Here is a 19,247-nt window from a genome sequence, read left to right as displayed (position 1 = left end):
TTGTTCCATTTGCATTAGGAAGGGCAAATTTACTGGAGATTCAACACTTGCTCCTGATATCCAGGCATCCCAATGTTTTACAATGTGGTAGGCATGTCGGGTAAATGACATGTCTGGTTTCCACCTTAGGGCTCGGAACCTCCGACGAGACTGCTCGGGTGTTATCCCCATTCTGACTCTCGCCTTGGATTTAAACAGTTCATACTTGTTCATGTGTTCTTTAGGCATTTCAGCTGCCACCTCAGCTAAGGGTCCACTGAGCTGCGGCCTCAGCTCTACCATGTATTGGTCAGTAGAGATGTTGTACCCAAGGCAGGCCCTTTCGAAGTTTTCTAAGAAGGCCTCAGTATCATCACCTGCCTTGTAGGTGGGGAACTTTCTGGGATGGGAAGTGGTACCTGGAGAAGGATTGCTAGGGTTTGTTGGTATATTCTGCTGGGCCTTTATCCTCTCCATCTCCTCCACATGCTTCCTCTCTTTTTCCTTCTCCTCCTCCTTCAGCCGCATGAGTTCTATCTGTCTTTCATGTTCCCTTTGTTTTTCCTCAGCCTGAAATTTGGCTAATTCCAGCTGTAGTCGAGCTGAAGATTTGGCCATTCTAACCTCTCTGTTTTTAACTAACTTTACACCCGAGGTTTAGAAATAAACAAACAAAACTTGGCTGTAAACTTTTGCTGTGCTGGAATAGAGTACCTATTCTCTGATAGTGATTGTCAGCCTACAGAAAAAGACAATTCCCTTGTCTCTGCTCTGGGCCCAAATTAAAGCAAAAAACCTCCAACTACTTGGAAAACTGCTTACCCAGCCCAAAGAAAAAAAAAAATTTCTTTTCAAACCTGTGCTCCTTGTAAAACAAAAAAAAAAATCAAAATCCTAAAAAAAACCCCTGCCACTTTTGTCTCCAGGCAAATGGGTAGAGCACACACCCCCTATTTACTTTTAGGAAGAAAAGAAAAAAAAAAACCTCTGGGTTGGAAGACTGTGAATTTCCCTGCAGGAGTTAAGTACCCTGCCTCCAGGCAAGAAAACCTGCAATTCACAAGATAATCCCCTTTTGTCTCTGCTTGGCCACAAAGCAGAGAGAAACCAAGCTGCTTTCAGTTTCAAAGCTGCCTTCTGGACTTCCTAAAAATTCCTTTTTAAAATCTGTATTTCTAGTTCAAAAAATCTCAACTGGATCTCAAAATGATTTCAGGTTAATCCCACCACTGTGCCACCATGTCAAGGTTCCTCCCCCACTCTGAACTCTAGGGTACAGATGTGGGGACCTGCATGAAAAACCTCCTAAGCTTATCTTTACCAGCTTAGGTCAAAACTTCCCCAAGGTACAAAATATTACCCCCGTTATCCTTGGAATGGCCGCTACCACCACCAAACTAATACTGGTTACTGGGGAAGAGCTGTTTGGACGCGTCCTTCCCCCCAAAATACTTCCCAAAACCTTGCACCCCACTTCCTGGACAAGGTTTGGTAAAAAGCCTCACCAATTTGCCTAGGTGACTACAGACCCAGACCCTTGGATCTTAAGAACCATGAACAATCCTCCCAACACTTGCACCCCCCCTTTCCTGGGAAATGTTGGATAAAAAGCCTCACCAATTTGCATAGGTGACCACAGACCCAAACCCTTGGATCTGAGAACAATGAAAAAGCATTCAGTGTTTTACAAGAAGACTTTTAATAAAAAAATAGAAGTAAATAGAAATAAAGAAATCCCCCCTGTAAAATCAGGATGGCATATATCTTACAGGGTAATTAGATTCAAAAACATAGAGAACCCCTCTAGGCAAAACCTTAAGTTACAAAAAAGATACACAGACAGAAATAGTTATTCTATTCAGCACAATTCTTTTCTCAGCCATTTAAAGAAATCATAATCTAACACATACCTAGCTAGATTACTTACTAAAAGTTCTAAGACTCCATTCCTGTTCTGTCCCCGGCCAAGACGACTACAGACAGACACAAAAACCCCTTGTTTCTCTCCCTCCTCCCAGCTTTTGAAAGTATCTTGTCTCCTCATTGGTCATTTTGGTCAGGTGCCAGCGAGGTTACCTTTAGCTTCTTAACCCTTTACAGGTGAGAGGAGCTTTCCCCTGGCCAGGAGGGATTTCAAAGGGGTTTACCCTTCCCTTTATATTTATGACAAGGTACAAGGATTTTGCCTCTGGCCAGGAGGGATTTTATAGCACTGTATACAGAAAGGTGGTTACCCTTCCCTTTATATGTATGACAACTGGCAACTCCAGCAGCTGCGTGGGGGTGTGATCAAGCTGCTTGCTTCTGAACAGGAGAGACTCTCCTTCCCACTCTATCTGTGCTCAGTATGGGGTTTGTAGACCCCCTTACACCTTTTACATGATTTTGTTACAAAGGCCCCAGTTCAGCAAGCTGCATGTGCCTAACTTTAAAGACGTGAGTGGTCCTACTGAAGTCACTGTCACTACTCACACAATTAATAGGCATGCACTGAAGTGCCTTGCTGAAGTGGGACCTAAGAAAGGAAAACAAAAGTTTGTAGGCCTCGTGGAAGAAGTGCGTTTTAAGTAAGAGTTAAATGAAGAGAGGAACCAGAGACTCATAGACTTTGAGGCCAGAGGGGACCATCATGATCATCTAATCAGACTTCCTGCACATCGCAGACCACAGAACCTCACCCACCACTCTTGTAGTAGGCCCATAACCTCTAGCTGAGTTACTGAAGTCCTCAAATCATGACTTAAAGACTTCAGGTTACAGAGAATCCAGCATTTACTCTAGTTCAAACCAGCAAGTGACCCTGGCCCCACATGGCAGAGGAAGCCAAAAACCCCCAAGGGTCTCTGCCAAATCTCACCTGGGGAAAATTCCTTCCCAACCTCAAATATGGTGATCAGTTAGACACTGAACATGTGGGCAAGACCCACAAGCCAGACACCTGGGAAAGATTTCTCTGTAGTAATTCGGAGCCCTCCCCATCTAGTGTTCCATATCCGGCCATTGGAGAGATTCGCTAATAGAAGTTGCAGGTGGACCACATGCCATTGTAGGTAACCCCATCCCTCCATAAACTTATCAACCTCAGTCTTGAAACAAGTTATTTTCCCCTCCCGACCCCTTGCCAACTGCCTGCTGCTCCCCTTGGAAAGCAATCCCAGAATTTCACTCCTCTGATGGTTAGAAACCTTCATCTCATTTCAAGCCTAAACTTGGTGATAGTCAGTTTATATCCATTTCTCCTTGTGCCAAGACTGGCCCCTAACTTAAATAACTCCTCTCCCTCCCTGGGTCCTTACACGCAATATTAGAATCAGACATGGAGATTACATGAGCATCTCCCAATCACCTCCCCTGAATTCCTAGTTTAAACTCTTTTAATCAGCTGAGTCAACCTCCATCCCAGAAGTCTATTCCCCTCCCTAGTCAGGTGGAATCCATCCCATGAGAACAGTCCTCTGTCCATGAATACATCCTAGTGGTCAAACATCCCAAAGCCTTCCTTATTGCACCACTGCCTGAGCCATCTGTGGATCATCATAGTCTTGTTTCGCTTTTGCTCTCCTCCAATAGGGACAGATAGAATCCCACTGAAAATCACCTGAACCTCCATTTTTTCAAGCATCTTCCTCAACCTGGTATAGTCCTCCTTGATGCATCCCTGCAAGAATCTAGCACTATTATTTGTTCCCACATGAAGGACAATCAGTGGATTCTTTCCTGCTCCTATTAAGATCCTCTGCAGCCTCAGTCTACATTCTGTATCTTAGCTCCTGGCAGACAACACACCCTTCTGTTCTCTGGATCAGCTCTGGTGACAGGCCTATCCATTCTTCTTAGTAGGTAGTCCCCAGTCTTGTAGGCCTGTCTCTTGCAGTTCTTTGTGCTATTCTCTGACCTTCCACCTTCTTCTTATCTTCTGTTCTCACTTGCAATCTTCTGAGAGTCATTCTCTATCCTCCTGAGGCTCCGAACTCTGTCAGTTTCCATTGTCTCTTGCCCATCTCTTCCCTTCTTCCTTGCTCTCCCATCTTTTGTTATTGCCTGCCTCTCCCCTTCGTATTCCAACTCAGTGAACCTGTCCCTCAGCTGTGTTTCTTCTTCTTCACGGGCCCATCTTTTCCTCTGTCTTGTTCTCATAGTCACATGCTTCCATGAGCACTTTCTTCATCCAGCCATTTCTTGTCCAGCATAGATCTGCAAGTCTTGAGTTTTCTCTTCAATCTCTTCTCTCCTTCCCTCCATCATCCACTAAAATCCCTTTTGAAACTCAACCGTAGTTTCTAGCTGCATCTTTAAACCCTGGATCTTCCCTTTCATCAGATCTGTCAGGCAGCACTTCATATAAATGAAGCCCCTTTCAGGTATTCTCTCCAGAATAATGTACATCCCACAGCTTCCACCTCCAGTCATTTTCATTGTCTCTTCCATTCTTCAGGAATCCGTAGCTGTCATAGCCTTTCTTCTTAAACACCTATCAAGAAGAAAACAAAAAACAAACAACCCCCCCGCCACACACACACACACAACATAACCTGTCCCCTAAACTTCCACTCAAACTCCCCTTTTTCAGCTGTTTGATGGCTTGTGCTCCTGTGCCACTGGCTGGACAGCTACTGTCTTTATAGGTGTGCTGCCAAGGGAAGCTCCACTCCCTAATTAAGGTTCAACTGTGACCAAAGGCTCTACTTCTCTTACAACAGGCTGCCCCACCAGACTTTACAAATGAAAACAAACCAGCAAGCAACAAACACACTCAAGAACTCACTCACTGTCTCTAAGGAACAGATCTGGTTAGGAGAGGGATCTTTGTGGAATGGAAGAATACACAAAAAGGAGAATTGGAGAAGGAACTAAAGAGACTGGTTAGTCATGCAGTGTGGGCAGAGTGGAACGAACAAAAGGAAGGTGAAGTGATGGAGCAGATAGATAGATATGCAGGAGCTAAAGTGGAGGGCTTTGGCATTAAGGATATGGCACAGAAAATAAGGGGAGCCAGTGAAGGGTGCTAAAGAGGGACTGGACGTTGACAGAGAGGTGAGCAAGGTAGATTATTTTCACAGCAGCATTTTGACAGGGGTAAGGCAAAGGTGTGAGCAAGGTGAGAGGCAGTGAGGTCAGAGATGAGGAGTTTGCAGTAGTCAAAGCCCAAGATGATCAGGGCCTGAGCAAGGATTTTAGGGCAGACTTTGGAGATATTGGAGGGGAAAAATAGGTAGGATTTAGCAACAGTATCGCTGGAGATGGGCAAATGTCTAAACTTCTTTAGTCATGAAAACAGACTGGAAATTTTGCAAGTACAGATTTTCTCCTGAAAGTTTCTGAGTTTGAAAGGTTCACAACAATAGCTTCGTTCACAACAATAACTTTTCTCATTGTGATTCAGAATTTCTGCTTCCTTTATGCCTGAAATCAGGAAGCACAGAAACACACAAAATATTTTAAAAAGCTACTGAAACTTTTTGACATCTCCCCCCCAAATAAATTTGGGGGGGTATTGTTACAAATTAGGGTGAAGATTCACATTTTAGTAGCACCAATTTGCCCCTTTTGCATGAATCATTCTCAAATGTAGATTATAGGACAGATTCTAAGGTCTTCGCTCCATTTTTAGTCAACTCCCATGGCAGTTTTACCAGAGTGAGGAATGAGTAGAAACTGATGTTGACTCCAGAACTTGTCCTTACATTTGGACTCTTGACTCATTGCAGCCTGAGTTGAGCTCTTTGGGACACAGACTTTATTCTCCCATGTGTGGACACATTGTGGGCTCTGCTGAAACTAACAGTATATGATAGATACAATTTTGTTGTATTAGTTGTATAAAAATAAGGTAAAACCTTGACAGGATGCACTGGATGTAGTTGGTAAATTTAAATTGTAGTTCTATTCATGGTTAAACAAGCCTGCTCCTGCTTAAAGCTCTTATCTTTGTGTATGGAATATTTTCAAGGACACTTAACAGAGTTCAAATCTTCAGTCTCAGCTGTTGTGTGAGGCAGAAGAAATACAAGGATTATACACAGATTGCTCTTATGCATTAAAGTGCATTTCCTTCTCTGAAAAGTGACTATGCAAAAAAGTGTCACATTTTAACTCAACAGATGTACTCCCTCTGGGTGAAATACACTGCATCATGCAGACAAAATGCACATGGGGCAGATGGGCGTGAAATCTACCACCCACACTCAATCTGGGGCCAGGGTGCAGTGTATCTGTGATCGCAATCTGTTTTATGGGCTGGAATAGCAGCATCTGTCCGTCCATGCTGTGTGTGTGCACATGGTATTAGTCCCCTCTCCAGACTTGCTCCACAGCTGGAAGAGAGAGTGAGCTGAATTCTATTAATTGTTAACAGGTTTCAATTACAGGGCAAAATTCTCCACTCCATTACACCCGTGCAATTCTAGCAGCAGCCAGTGAAGTCATATGATAGTTGTTGTTGTAGGCGACTCATCAGCTGCTACATCACCATTTTGGGGGAGTTGAGTGGGACCTACATAGTCATAGATATACGGCCCACATCCTACTTCACCACAAATCTCCTGCGGCACTGGACACTCCCAGGTGAGGTGCAGAACTCTTCAGAAGTTTCCCAAATCCTTCCCTCCACAAGCTGTGGAACTGCCCCAGTTCCAAGGGGTTCAAGGTCCTTGTGAAGACAGGATTTTCTGTTAGAGTTTTTGAGCTTGCTCAAACGAGAGTGTCCAAAACTGCATGTGCACCTACTTGGCTACACAGTTTTAAAGGCTAGATTTGGAGGTCTCTAAAATGTAGTCCAGTATGTTCTCATTTTTTTTTCCAGAAGGAATCCCGAGGCTTTACTTTGGATGGCTAGTTGTGGTAGGGGCGGTGAGTTAGGTCCTGGATGTATACATGCCTGCCCAAAGTTTTGCTTACCAAATTCATCTCCAAGACAGTAGATTCCACAGTTACTGTGAATATTTTTATACTAAGAAGGAAATATTTCTGTCAGCACTTGACATTTTAAAAACGTGTGTTGTATTTACATTTCCTTTGTTAGATAATTGGATGTAACAGTGTAGCATTCTCTTTCAACCTGAATTCCACAGACTGCTGTTGTTATCAGTAATAGAATTGCACTGGAATGTATGTGATAGAAGAACAATAGCTCCATTATGACCTACTAACATGCTAATCTAGTTTGAGTTTAAAAAAACCCCCAAACTTGTATAGTAAATGAAGCACAGTGAAATGGCTGAATTAGAGTTGAATTAGTTTCTGTAATACCAGAAACTGTGATCTGTGACCTCTTTCTTTTAAAAAGTAATTGAATTCCAATAGTATTTATGACAGGTTTCAGAGTAGCAGCCATGTTAGTCTGTATTCGCATGTGCATCCTATGAAGTGAGCTGTAGCTCACGAAAGCTTATGCTCAAATAAATTGGTTAGTCTCTAAGGTGCCACAAGTACTCCTTTTTTTTTTGCGAATAGTATTTATATTGCCATTTCTAATTAGCATAGAGTGTCAATATTTTATTCATTTTTCTTTACTTGCATTGCTTAGCTTTCACTTTTTAAACTAGCCAGTTAAAGAATATTTCCCACCCCCAACATTAAGGACAAGTCTTCTGACATATTAGTAACACCCTATTTATGTTAAGGAAATTTGGTGTAACTACAATGGTCAGTGCCCTCCCATCACTGGGGCATCAGAACACATCACAGTCCTTAATGCATTTTTCCTCTCCTCTGAAGTAGGGAAATACTATTATCCACTTATGGGGAACTGAAGCACCAAGAGGCTGACTTGGCCAAGGGCATACAGGAAGTCTGTGGCAGAGCAAGACACTGAACTTGGGCTTCCTAAGTCCTAGGCTAATACCCTAACCACTTGACTATCCTTTCTCTGTCAATGATGAAGCCAAAATGGCACCCAGCAGAGTTTACATCAATGCAGTTTATTCTGGTATGTTACCAGATGAACTACACTTCCATAAATCCTGCGTTGTGCAAATGCAGCGCATTTACATTAGGGATTTGCACAGGTGTAACTATAGTATTGATGTACTTGCACTGATGTGAATTTCCTTAACACAGACAAGGCCTAAGAGTGCCTCTTAGTAAAAAATGCAATGGTACTGTGTGAACCTTGGAAGCAATATAAAGGATCTGACGTAACATACATACACCCTCAGTCCATTGACTTCAGCAGGTCTTGGATTAGGTCCACACTGTCTTAAGGCTTGATTCTTCTCTCATTGAACTCATTGCCCCTTTACAGTCAAATTTTCAAAGGTATTTAGATGCCTAAAGATGCAGATAGATGTGTAGTAGGATTTTCAAAAGTGTCTTAGCTCCCACTGAAATCAGTGTAGGCTCGTAAGTCACTTAGGCACTTTAAAAAATGTATCCCTTATCTGTTTTAGTGAAAACTTGATACCTTTTCTTGCTAATTTAATGTATCAGCTGCTGCTAGCTCATATGTTATTTCCACTGTCATAGAGAAAAAGATATTGATTGTTTCCTTTCTTCTACTGGATCCTGGGTAACTGAGCTGTCTCCTTCACTGCAGGGAAACCAGATTTACTCATTAATTTCAGATGCTTAATTAAATCAGTTGAAGGTTTCTAATTTCATTGTGTCCATTCAAATGCTTAAATACATTTATTGTGCCAGTAGAATTGTTCCAGCTGTTTAAGGATACATTAGTACAGGCATCTCTTAAAATAAAGAGGTTTTGGTTAGTGTATCTGGTTTATGAGTCACACTTTCTAACTCAATTTAAAATAATGGCACCACATTAAAAAAGTAAGCATCTCTTAATATTGTATAGATTCTGTATACTATATGTATAGTGTAGTTTCATAAATCAGGTGGAAAAGTTGTTGAACTTTATAAGGGTACATTGGATATGTGTCTGTTAAATATACTTTGCACTCAAGAACAAAGATATCATGCATGGGAGTTGCCAGATAGACACGACTTAACAAGAACACTTGTTTAGTTGTAAGATATTGTATTCATAGACAGATGCTACATTGGTGTATCCATTTTCAGGTTTGTACCCAACCTATAAAAACAATGGGCCTAGTTTGTCACTGCCTTGCATCTTCTGTCTTCATTTAATACCTGTGCACAGTAGGTGTAAAATGTTTGGCACCCATGTTGCTGTCAGCTTGCACAAGTACAAATGACTGCATAGGCAGTGAAGAATAAGGCCTTATCAGTAGTGCTGGGAGGTAGAGAGACAGGGAAGTTAAATTCCAATCATACATAAAGAAATACAAGTAATAAAAATACCATTAGAGTCTTGAAGGCCAAGAAACTCTAAATTGAGAATTAAGTTTTAAAAATATATTAGAACGTATGGTAATACATGTTTAAGGTTTTTCTAATCTTCCATGCACTCCATAAGGGAGTCACAGACTGTCAAAGATTCAAATAAATCCTGTCAAATAACTCCAGAATTACCCATCTCTACTTTCCCAAAATATGCTCACAGGAGAATATGAGTTATCACTCAGAACATCTAAAAAAACTAAATGTAGAGTTGACCAATCCATTTTTGACATATGAGAGTCTAAAAAAAGGTTAGAAGCATTTCACATTCTCTGCATTTCCTAACTCCCATATCTCATGAATGCCTTTTCTGATAACCCTCAAACTTTCCCCCAAAAATTCCTTTGGCAGAAGACCAAGTATGAGAAATATCAGTCAGCTGGATTTTGTTCTGAAGAAAAGGGAGTGTGTGTCAATTTCAGTTACAGCTTTAACTGTGAACTACTTCTGTGGCATCAAAAATACCTAGAGGCTTCTGTTTAAGTCTGTTCCCTAGTTCATGGGTATGCTAAGTGATATGCAAATCAGACACCATATACTGTTACAGTTACTATTACAATTGACAGAACAGGACTTAGTTCAATAAAAATATCCCTTGAGAAGTAGGAGATTTTTGTAGATTTTAGCTATAATTTATCTGTAAATAGGCTACCGATTAAAATGGAAATAAAAAGTACCTATTAAAGCTGATGTTGATGTCAGTGAGAACAGAAATGGATCATAGTTCTGTATAAACTCAAGAAGAATGAAATTTGCAACACATAGTAGCATCAGAGTAGTGTCCCAGATTCCATATCAGCTTCAGTGCCCCAGATTCCACATCAGGTTCTTTTTCTAACTAGGTTTGAGTTTCTACTGTGATTCTCAATCCAATGTCATGTATATTTATAATACATGGAAGCAAAAAGGCATGATTAGTCATGGGTATATGGATATTGATTTGTCTCAAGTAGCAAATTGGATTGACTCTGACAACCCATGACATGACCACATACATAAAAATACATGGGGCCTAATTTTCATTTACATTAAGGGTAGATCTACACTGGAAAGAAAAATCCATGGCGCCATGTCTCAGAGCCTGGGTCAATTGACTTGGGCTGATGTGGCTCAGGCTGCGGGGCCAAAAATAGCAATGTAGATGTTTCTGCTCAGGCTGGAGTGCAAGCTTTGAGACTCAGTGTGCAGATTTTTCTTTGTGGTGTAGACATATGCTGAGGCCCCATTACATCACTGTGGCAGTGTAAAGTGTGTGTACATTACATTTAAAGTAGGGCTGTCAATTGATTTAAAAAATTAATTGCGATTAATTGCGCTGTTAAACAATAATAGAATATCATTTATTTAAATATTTTGGAGGTTTTCTACATTTTCAAGTATATTGATTTCAATTACAACACAGAATACAAAGTGTACAGTACTCACTTTAAATTTGTTTTTATTACAAATATTTCCACTGTAAAAAACAAAAGAAATTGTATTTTTCAATTCACCTAATACAAGTATTGTAGTGCAATCTCTTTATCATGAAAGTTGAACTTACAAATGTAGTCTTATGTACAAAAAAACCCCTGCATTCAAAAATAAAAAGTCAAACTTTAGAGCCTACAAGTTCACTCAGTCCTACTTCTTGTTCAGCCAATTGCTCAGACAAACAAGTTTGGTTACAATTTGCAGGAAATAATGCTGCTCATTTCTTGTGTACAATGTCACCTGAAAGTGAGAACAGGCACTGTTGTAGCCGGCATTGCAAGATATTTATGTGCCAGATGTGCTAAAGATTCATATGTCCCTTCATGCTTCAATCACCATTCCAGAGGACATGCGTCCATGCTGATGTCGGGTTCTGCTCGATAACGATCCAAAACAGAGCGGCCGATGCATATTCATTTTCATCATCTGAATCAGATGCCAGCAGCACAAAGTTTTTTTTTGTTTTTTGGTGGTTCAGCTTCTGTAGTTTCTGTACCTGAGTGTTGCTCTTTTAAGACTTCTGAAAGCATGCTCCACACCTCATCCCCTTCAGATCTTGGATGGAACTTCAGATTCTTAAATCTTGGTTGAGTGCTGTAGCTATTTTTAGAAATCTCACATTGGTATCTTTTTTGCTTTTTTTCTAATCTTCTGTGAAAGTGTTCTTAAAATGAACATGTGCTGGGTCATCATCTGAGATTGCTATAACATGAAATATATGGCAGAATGTGGGTAAAACAGAGCTGGGGACATACAATTCTCCCTCCAGGAGTTCAGTCACAAATTTAATTAACACATTATTTTTTTAATGAGCATCATCAACATGGAAGTATGTCCTCTGGAATGGTGGCCGAAGCATGAAGGGGCATATGAATGTTTAGCATATCTGGCATGTACATACCTTGCAACGCTGGCTACAAAAGTGTCATGCGAATGCCTGTTCTCACTTTCAGGTGACACTGTAAATAAGAAGCAGGCAGCATTATCTCTGGTAAATGTAAACAAACTTGTTTGTCTTAGCAATTGGCTGAACATGAAGTAGGACTAAGTAGACTTGTAAAATTTTAGAGCCTACATTGTTTTGTTTTTGAGTGCAGTTATGTAACAAAAAAAAAATCTACATTTGTAAGTTATACTTTCACGATAAAGAGATTGCACTACAGTGCGTGTATGAGGTGAATTGAAAAATACTATTTCTTTTATCATTTTTACAGTGCAAATATTTGCAATAAAAATAATAATAATATAAAATTAGCACTGTACACTTTGTATTTGAAAATGTAGAAAACATCCAAAATATTTAATAAATTTCTATTGGTATTCTATTGTTTAACTATGTGATTAATCGTGATTAATTTTTTAAATCACGATTAATTTTTTTTAGTTAATCGCATGAGTTAACAGTGATTGACAGCCCTAATTTGAAGTTAATTAAATTACATTTACACCCATTTTAAGGCACATTTATGTTGCCAGAGCAGTGTAAAGAGGTCTTGGTGTGAAGAAGAATAAGGCTCACTACAAAGAAATAAAATGCTCCACAGGAAGGGGTAAAGAATGGGAGGGATATTAGCAATTGCTCACAGCAACTAAAACACTGAGTAATTTAGCAATTAGACATTTGGTCAACACTTGGAACATGGACTGCATTAAGGTGCGTACTGATCAATAGTGAGCTCAAATCAAATTGAACTAAAAACAGTATCACAAACAGTAAACCTTAATTCTAGTATCAAACACAATTGAAAAATCAGAGAGGGGACAATGTAGAAGACATTTTTTAAAAAAAATCTAAAGGTCCGATTCTAGTGTTAAGCTTTGTTGTTAGTTTAAGTGCAACGTTCTTTTATTGTCAGAACATTTTGTTCCAGTATGGATTAATCAGAAAATATTTTGTGCCTAGCTAAAGTGCAGACTATGCTTCCTACACAAACGGTTTTGGAAATACATCTAAGTCTACACATTTGATTAGGAAAAAAAATGATTAAAGGCCAAAATGCTGACATTCTCTACTGGCTGAACATATACAATTTCTATTAAGATTAATGGGAGTTATGAAAGACCATCATGAATGATGATGAGGAACTAGACCCTGTACAATGATTTTGTAAATACAGATGCTTCCCAAGTTACACAAGGCATTCCGGAACGGAATGATTGCGTAAGTCGGGGAGCATCTGTATATATAACTCCAAATACCACAATCTGATGTGATGACTGGTAGGCAGGAAAAGGCATCGGTGACTAAACTCAGAGATCAGATTGACAGAGCCAGAAGAGTACCCAGAAGTCACCTACTACAGGACAGGCCCAACAAAGAAAATAACAAAACGCCACTAGCCATCACCTTCAGCCCCCAACTAACACCTCTCCAATGCATCATCAAGGATCTACAACCTATCCTGAAGGACGACCCATCACTCTCACAGATCTTGGGAGACAGGCCAGTCCTTGCTTATAGACAGCCCCCCAACCTGAAGCAAATACTCACCAGCAACCACACACCACACAACAGAACCACTAACCCAGGAACCTATCCTTGCAACAAAGCCCGTTGCCAACTGTGTCCACATATCTATTCAGGGGACACCATCATAGGGCCTAATCACATCAGCCACACTATCAGAGGCTCGTTCACCTGCACATCTACCAATGTGATATATGCCATCATGTGCCAGCAATGCCCCTCTGCCATGTACATTGGTCAAACTGGACAGTCTCTATGTAAAAGAATAAATGGACATAAATCAGACGTCAAGAATTATAACATTCAAAAACCAGTTGGAGAACACTTCAATCTCTCTGGTCACTCGATTACAGACCTAAAAGTGGCAATACTTCAACAAAAAAACTTCAAAAACAGACTCCAACAAGAGACTGCTGAATTGGAATTAATTTGCAAACCGAATACAATTAACTTAGGCTTGAATAGAGACTGGGAGTGGATGGGTCATTACACAAAGTAAAACTATTTCCCCATGTTTATCCCCCCACCCCCACCCCACACTGTTCCTCAGACGTTCTTGTCAACTGCTGGAAATGGCCCATCTTGATTATCACTACAAAAGGTTTCCACCCTCCCCCGCCCGGCTCTCCTGCTGGTAATAGCTCACCTTAAGTGACCACTCTGGTTACAGTGTGTATGGTAACCCACTGTTTCATGTTCTCTATGTATATAAATCACCCCACTGTATTTTCCACTGAATGCATCTGATGAAGTGAGCTGTAGCTCACGAAAGCTTATGCTCAAATAAATTTGTCTCTTAGGTCCCGCAAGTACTCCTTTTCTTTAAACTCAGAGAATGCGCAAAAAAATTTTAGCTTACCAAAAGCTTTGAAAAATAACTATTTAGAATATGCACACGAGATATAATCTTACTAGCATATGTGTAGGCATGTCATTCATAGTGTGGTTTTCAAAATCCAATGTAAAGTTTGAAATATAAGAACAGATGGTTTGATGTTCCACATTAGAATACTGGTTCAAATCTCGTGTCCAGCATTCAGCAATACTCAATGTCTGATGCTTTTGAGAAAGGTAACCACACTGGTTTGCCACAATGCATCTGGTTAATTGTGCAATATGTGTATATAGGAGGAAAAATTCCTTCCTGAGCCACATGCTCAGTTTATTCCGTGAAGCAAAAATTTTTATCACACTTTTCATCATTTTAGCTTGCATGAACAATTTAGAGATTGTAATTTGGTGTTATCTCTCTGTAGAGCTTAATTCCCTGGAAGAAGAAGAGTAAGCTAAATAAAAACTATAACTAGCTTTATCACTATTCTTTAGTATCCATGTAGAAATAGAAAAAAACAAACACTAAATAAGGGGCCTAATTCAAGTTGAGTTAAAGTCAATGGGAGTCTTTCCATTGAAACACCGTATTAAATGTTCCACCAGGAGACATTAAATGGTCCACCATCTCTGGAACAGACAATTAGATTGAGCTAGATAACTAAAATAATTAATAATATTTTAACAGACAAATGTAAAATACATTATTTTTATATTTAAGAACTCCACATGGTCTCCTCCCACCACCACCTTCACTACCATTCTCAAACAGGAAAAATACAGAGAATTTTCTCCTGTCTGTTGTTTTTAATACATGATCCCTTTTTTCTCCTTTGTTACAAGCCGATTCCATATTAGTTTTTAACTGTTAAACAGGGCTAGGAATATTTAATAAAGAGAATTTATTGACTAGATCATTTTTTCCCCAATTGTGGATGGTTTGAGTAATAAAAATATACCAGGGCGAGGAAACACTACAAAAATGTATAATGATTATTAAATCTAGGAAACAAAAGAGTGAAAACAAATTCTGGTGTCCTTACTTTGGCTTTGTACCTGCACTGTGGGGACCATCTTGCTAGATGGAGCCCACAGTTAGTCGGGTGGTTGGCTTAGTGGCCTAAGCATCAAGTATGAAATACTTGCATTTAAAGAAACCCCAGATTTGAACGTTCCATAATCTTTCATTTTCCCAAGGTGATAAATTGAGTATCACAAAAAAGTTTACTTAGTTGAGTCTTTTGGACAAGACTTTGTGAAACGAGTTTTTGCCTGCTGTCTTTGGACATTAAAGACTCCCGGGTATTTTAGTAAAAGCAGTAGCTTATCCTGATGTCCTTGCTTGAGAATTTCCCTTTCAATTTATTGTCTGTTCATCTCAGTGGGTGCTGGATGTCCATCCAGCTACCTTTCTCCATCCCAAAGGTGACTCCATTTTAGTGATGCAGTGTTTCCTCCATGTATACAAAGGGCCAAATTCTAGCAGGATGGCTGCCTAAAAATCCACATACTTTGGGGAAGGATTAGGGTAAAGGTTTCCATCCCATTTATGACTCCCATCAAAAACCTACAGAGAGGCTGCTCTAAAGATCATCTGCCACAGGAACTAAGGAAGGGCATATCTGGCAGGGTTCTAGGATTTAGAGAGTGTTGTCCACATGTTGGGGTATGTGCTTCCCCTGGCCTGGCAATAGAACCAATGCATACTGCCACACAAGTGGGATGATTCCTTCTCAGGGCAGGAATAATCTGGATGTGAGGACCTATCTGCCCAGAATACATTCACACCTTATGGCTACTTTTGCATACTTTTGGCATTGATGCATTAGGCTGAAACTTGGTTCATGGTTTGTAAAATGCTTGTTATTTTTAGGGTAAAGGATATTATGTACATTTAAGATACTATCAGTACTGTTTATTACCTGTAACTTGAATTCTCTGAATTTTTTCTTACACAGATCCACTATCTTCACCATGTCTCAAAGATCCAGAAGCTGTTAAAGCAGTTGACACTAAAAGAGGGTTACAAACTTTTACATATTTGCCACGGTCATGCTGCGGTTCCATCAGTATGATGGGGGGCTACTAATGGACTCAGCCTCAGAATCTATCCCCTGCACCTGCCTAGTAGTAGGGAGTTGTGAAAGCCCCTGAAGAGAAGGGAGAGGGAGAGTGTAACCATCCAGGAGAGAAATTCAGAGCTCTCATTGCAAGTGAGTAATAATAGTTTCTGTCACAAGCTACACTGAACACAGTTCATGACAAAGCAAGATAAAATATCAGTGCATGTTATGAATGCATGTGACTCTCTAGGCAACCCTTTCCTGAAGGATACCATCCCTGGTTCATTCAATGATGTAAAATTATAATTACTCATGTCCCAGGCTCACTGAATAGCCAGTGTATATACCATCCACCTAGCAGACTTCGGTGCCATTATGGCCTATGAAGTGAAAGCTAGTAACAAAATCAAAGTTTTTACCGCATGGCTAAAATCTTGGCGCTAAATCCAGCCCAGGCCTATGCAAGTTGAAAGCAAATGTATATTACCTAAATGTAATTCTCCGATAGCAGCGCACATGGTGTTTGAGTGAATATAGGTTTGTTCACTCTGCAGAAACATTTATGCATGGACTTAAAGACATAAGGTGAAATCCTGGCCCCCATGGAAATCAATGGGAGCTTTGCCATCACTTCAGTAAAACCAGAATTTCACTTCTGGTCACATGGAAAAGGGGAATAATTACCCTAAAAATGACCAGCAGCCACACCAACCACATGCAAGTTGCCATGAAAGAAGCTGCAGGAACTAGCATCGTACTGAGTAATGTGATGACTCTGAGCCAGCCCAGCTCATGTGATTTTGGCCTATGACAACAGGATTTCTATTGCACTGAACACAGCTAATAGAAAAACAAAGTATATGTTGCTGCCTGCACCAAACAGGCTTTGTGGGATGTTGCCAGGATTTAGTGAATAGCTGAGACAGTTGCATATTCAGTAAGTGACTTCATATTTAGAGAGGTACTTGGTACTCTCATCTCCCTCATTTAGGCCCAATTCAGCAAAGCGCTTAAGCACAGACTTAACTTTTACCTTTGTTGAATAGGGATGAGATTACTCAAGTGCTTGAAGTCATGCATATGCCTTAATTTACTTAGATTATAAAGTCTTTGGGGCAGCGGCTGTATTTTTGTTCTGTGTTTGTACAGCACCTAGCACAATGGGGTCCTGCTCCATGACTAGGGCTCCTAGGCACGAGGGTAATAAAATAATAAATAATAATAAAAATAATAATTAATAGGTGCTGAATCAAGGCCCTGTGCAGCGCTAGCTGAAGCGTTCCACAGGGATAGAATCCTCAGGCAACCAGCCCCCACAGCAAGGGATAGGAGAGTCATCAGGATTGCCATAATTGAAATTAACTGTGTGTTGTTTCAATTAATTGTTCCAATTAGTCTCTCTGTTTCTTTTCAGTTATGCCTTCCTACAACAATGTCACCTGGGATGCTGCTGGAAATTGAAAATGCTCTAACGGCCAGGCGCTCTTCAATTAAAACTCTTACTATTTCTAATTAGCTCCCTGCCATGTTTTCATTGTAACATTGAGAAGTTTTATAGGTGGAATGGATGGGGAGTTGTCATCATTACAAGAATGGCATTGCATTTAGAAATTCCATTATTACAGTGGCAAAAATGAAAAATTAATAGAAAAAAGAACTAAACTGGTATATTTTTAGCTGGTGAAACTTTCTGGTTCTCTTATATTACCTCAGCACCATGGTATGATATTTGGGTTGCAAACGATGCAGGAGAACTTTAAACCCTTGGTCCCTCCACCCACCCTGGCAAACAACCAGCCAAACCAACCAAGTCCAAAAACTCTTTTCAGTAGGCCAAATCCTTATATAAATGCAAATGAATAACAGTATTACAACATGTGCATCCTGGGGATGAGTGCGTGGCTGTGCAGACAGTGTAGACAGGTGAGCTTCCTCAACCATGGGATGCTCTTCTGGGAAGGAGGACAGCTCAGAAGAGATGGTATCCACCTCACCACAAAAGAGAAGAGCATCTTCACATACCGACTCACCAACCTAGTGAGGAGTGTTTCAAACCAGGATCAAAAGGGGCAGATGACAAAAGTCCACAGGTAAGCATAAAAAAGATGACCTTAACAGAGTGCTAAATATTGGGGAGAACATGGAAAATTACAGTAGGGTCGTAGGAGGAACAAGAGAGAAATCAGTGGAGGAATCGCCTCAACATTTTAGATGTCTATGCATCTTTGGAGGACACTTTGCATACACTTTGGAGGACAACATGAGAATTCAAAATGACCTTGAAACATCAGCTAATTGGTCTGAAATCAATATGATGAAATTAAATAAAGACAAATGCAAAGTACTAAGGAAAGAAAAATCATATGCCCAGCTACCACATGGGGAATAACCGGCTAGGTGTTAGTCTTGCTGAAAAGGATCTGGTGGTTATAGTGGATCACAAACTGAATATGAGCCAACAATGTGATTCAGTTCTCTAACAGGTTAATATCATTCTGTGGTGTATTAACAGGAGTGTCATATGTAAGATCTGGGAGGCAATTGTCCAGCACTGGTTGGCATTGGTGAGGCCTCAGCTGAAGTACTGTCACCGATTCTGGGTGCCACACTTCAGGAAAGATGTGGGTACTGGAGAGAGTCCGGAGGAGAGGAACAAAAATGATAACAGTTTAGAAAACCTGATCTCTGAGTAAAGGTTAAATAAAATGGGCATGTTTAGTCTTGAGAAAAGAAGACAGAGGGGAAATGAAAATAATTGTCAAATATGTTAAAGGCTGTTATATAGAGGACTGTGATCAATGGTTCTCCATGTCCACTGTATGTAAGACAAGAAACAATGGACTTCATCTGCACCAAGGGAGATTTAGGTTAGATATTAGGAAAAACTTTCTAACGATAAGGGTAGTTAAACTCTGGAATAAGTTGACAAGGGAGTTGTGGAATCCCCATCATTGAAGGTTTATAAGGACAAGTTGAATAAACATCTCTTAGGGATGGTCTAAGTTTATTTGGTCCTGCTTCAGTGCAGTGATTGGACTAGATGACCTCTTGCGGTCCCTCCTAGCCCTACATTTGTATGATTCCATTATTATCCTTTTAAGAATTAAACTAAAATTTGTACTGACACTGTTCAT

General features: G+C 40.2%; 1 long non-coding RNA gene across 1 annotated transcript; it reads left to right on the top strand.

The window, feature by feature from the left end:
* The first annotated feature begins 6,367 nt into the window (after positions 1 to 6,367).
* Positions 6,368 to 17,595, top strand: LOC311521350. Its single transcript, XR_014711863.1, has 3 exons — positions 6,368 to 6,543; positions 16,009 to 16,263; positions 17,528 to 17,595. It is a non-coding gene; the product is annotated as an uncharacterized lncRNA (long non-coding RNA).
* The last annotated feature ends 1,652 nt before the right edge of the window (positions 17,596 to 19,247 follow it).

Source organism: Lepidochelys olivacea (assembly GCF_965140295.1).
Source record: "Lepidochelys olivacea isolate rLepOli2 genome assembly, chromosome: 5".
Lineage (NCBI taxonomy): Eukaryota > Metazoa > Chordata > Testudines > Cheloniidae > Lepidochelys > Lepidochelys olivacea.
The sequence above is the reverse complement of the archived record's forward strand: the minus strand, read 5'-3'. Positions and strand labels throughout refer to the sequence as shown.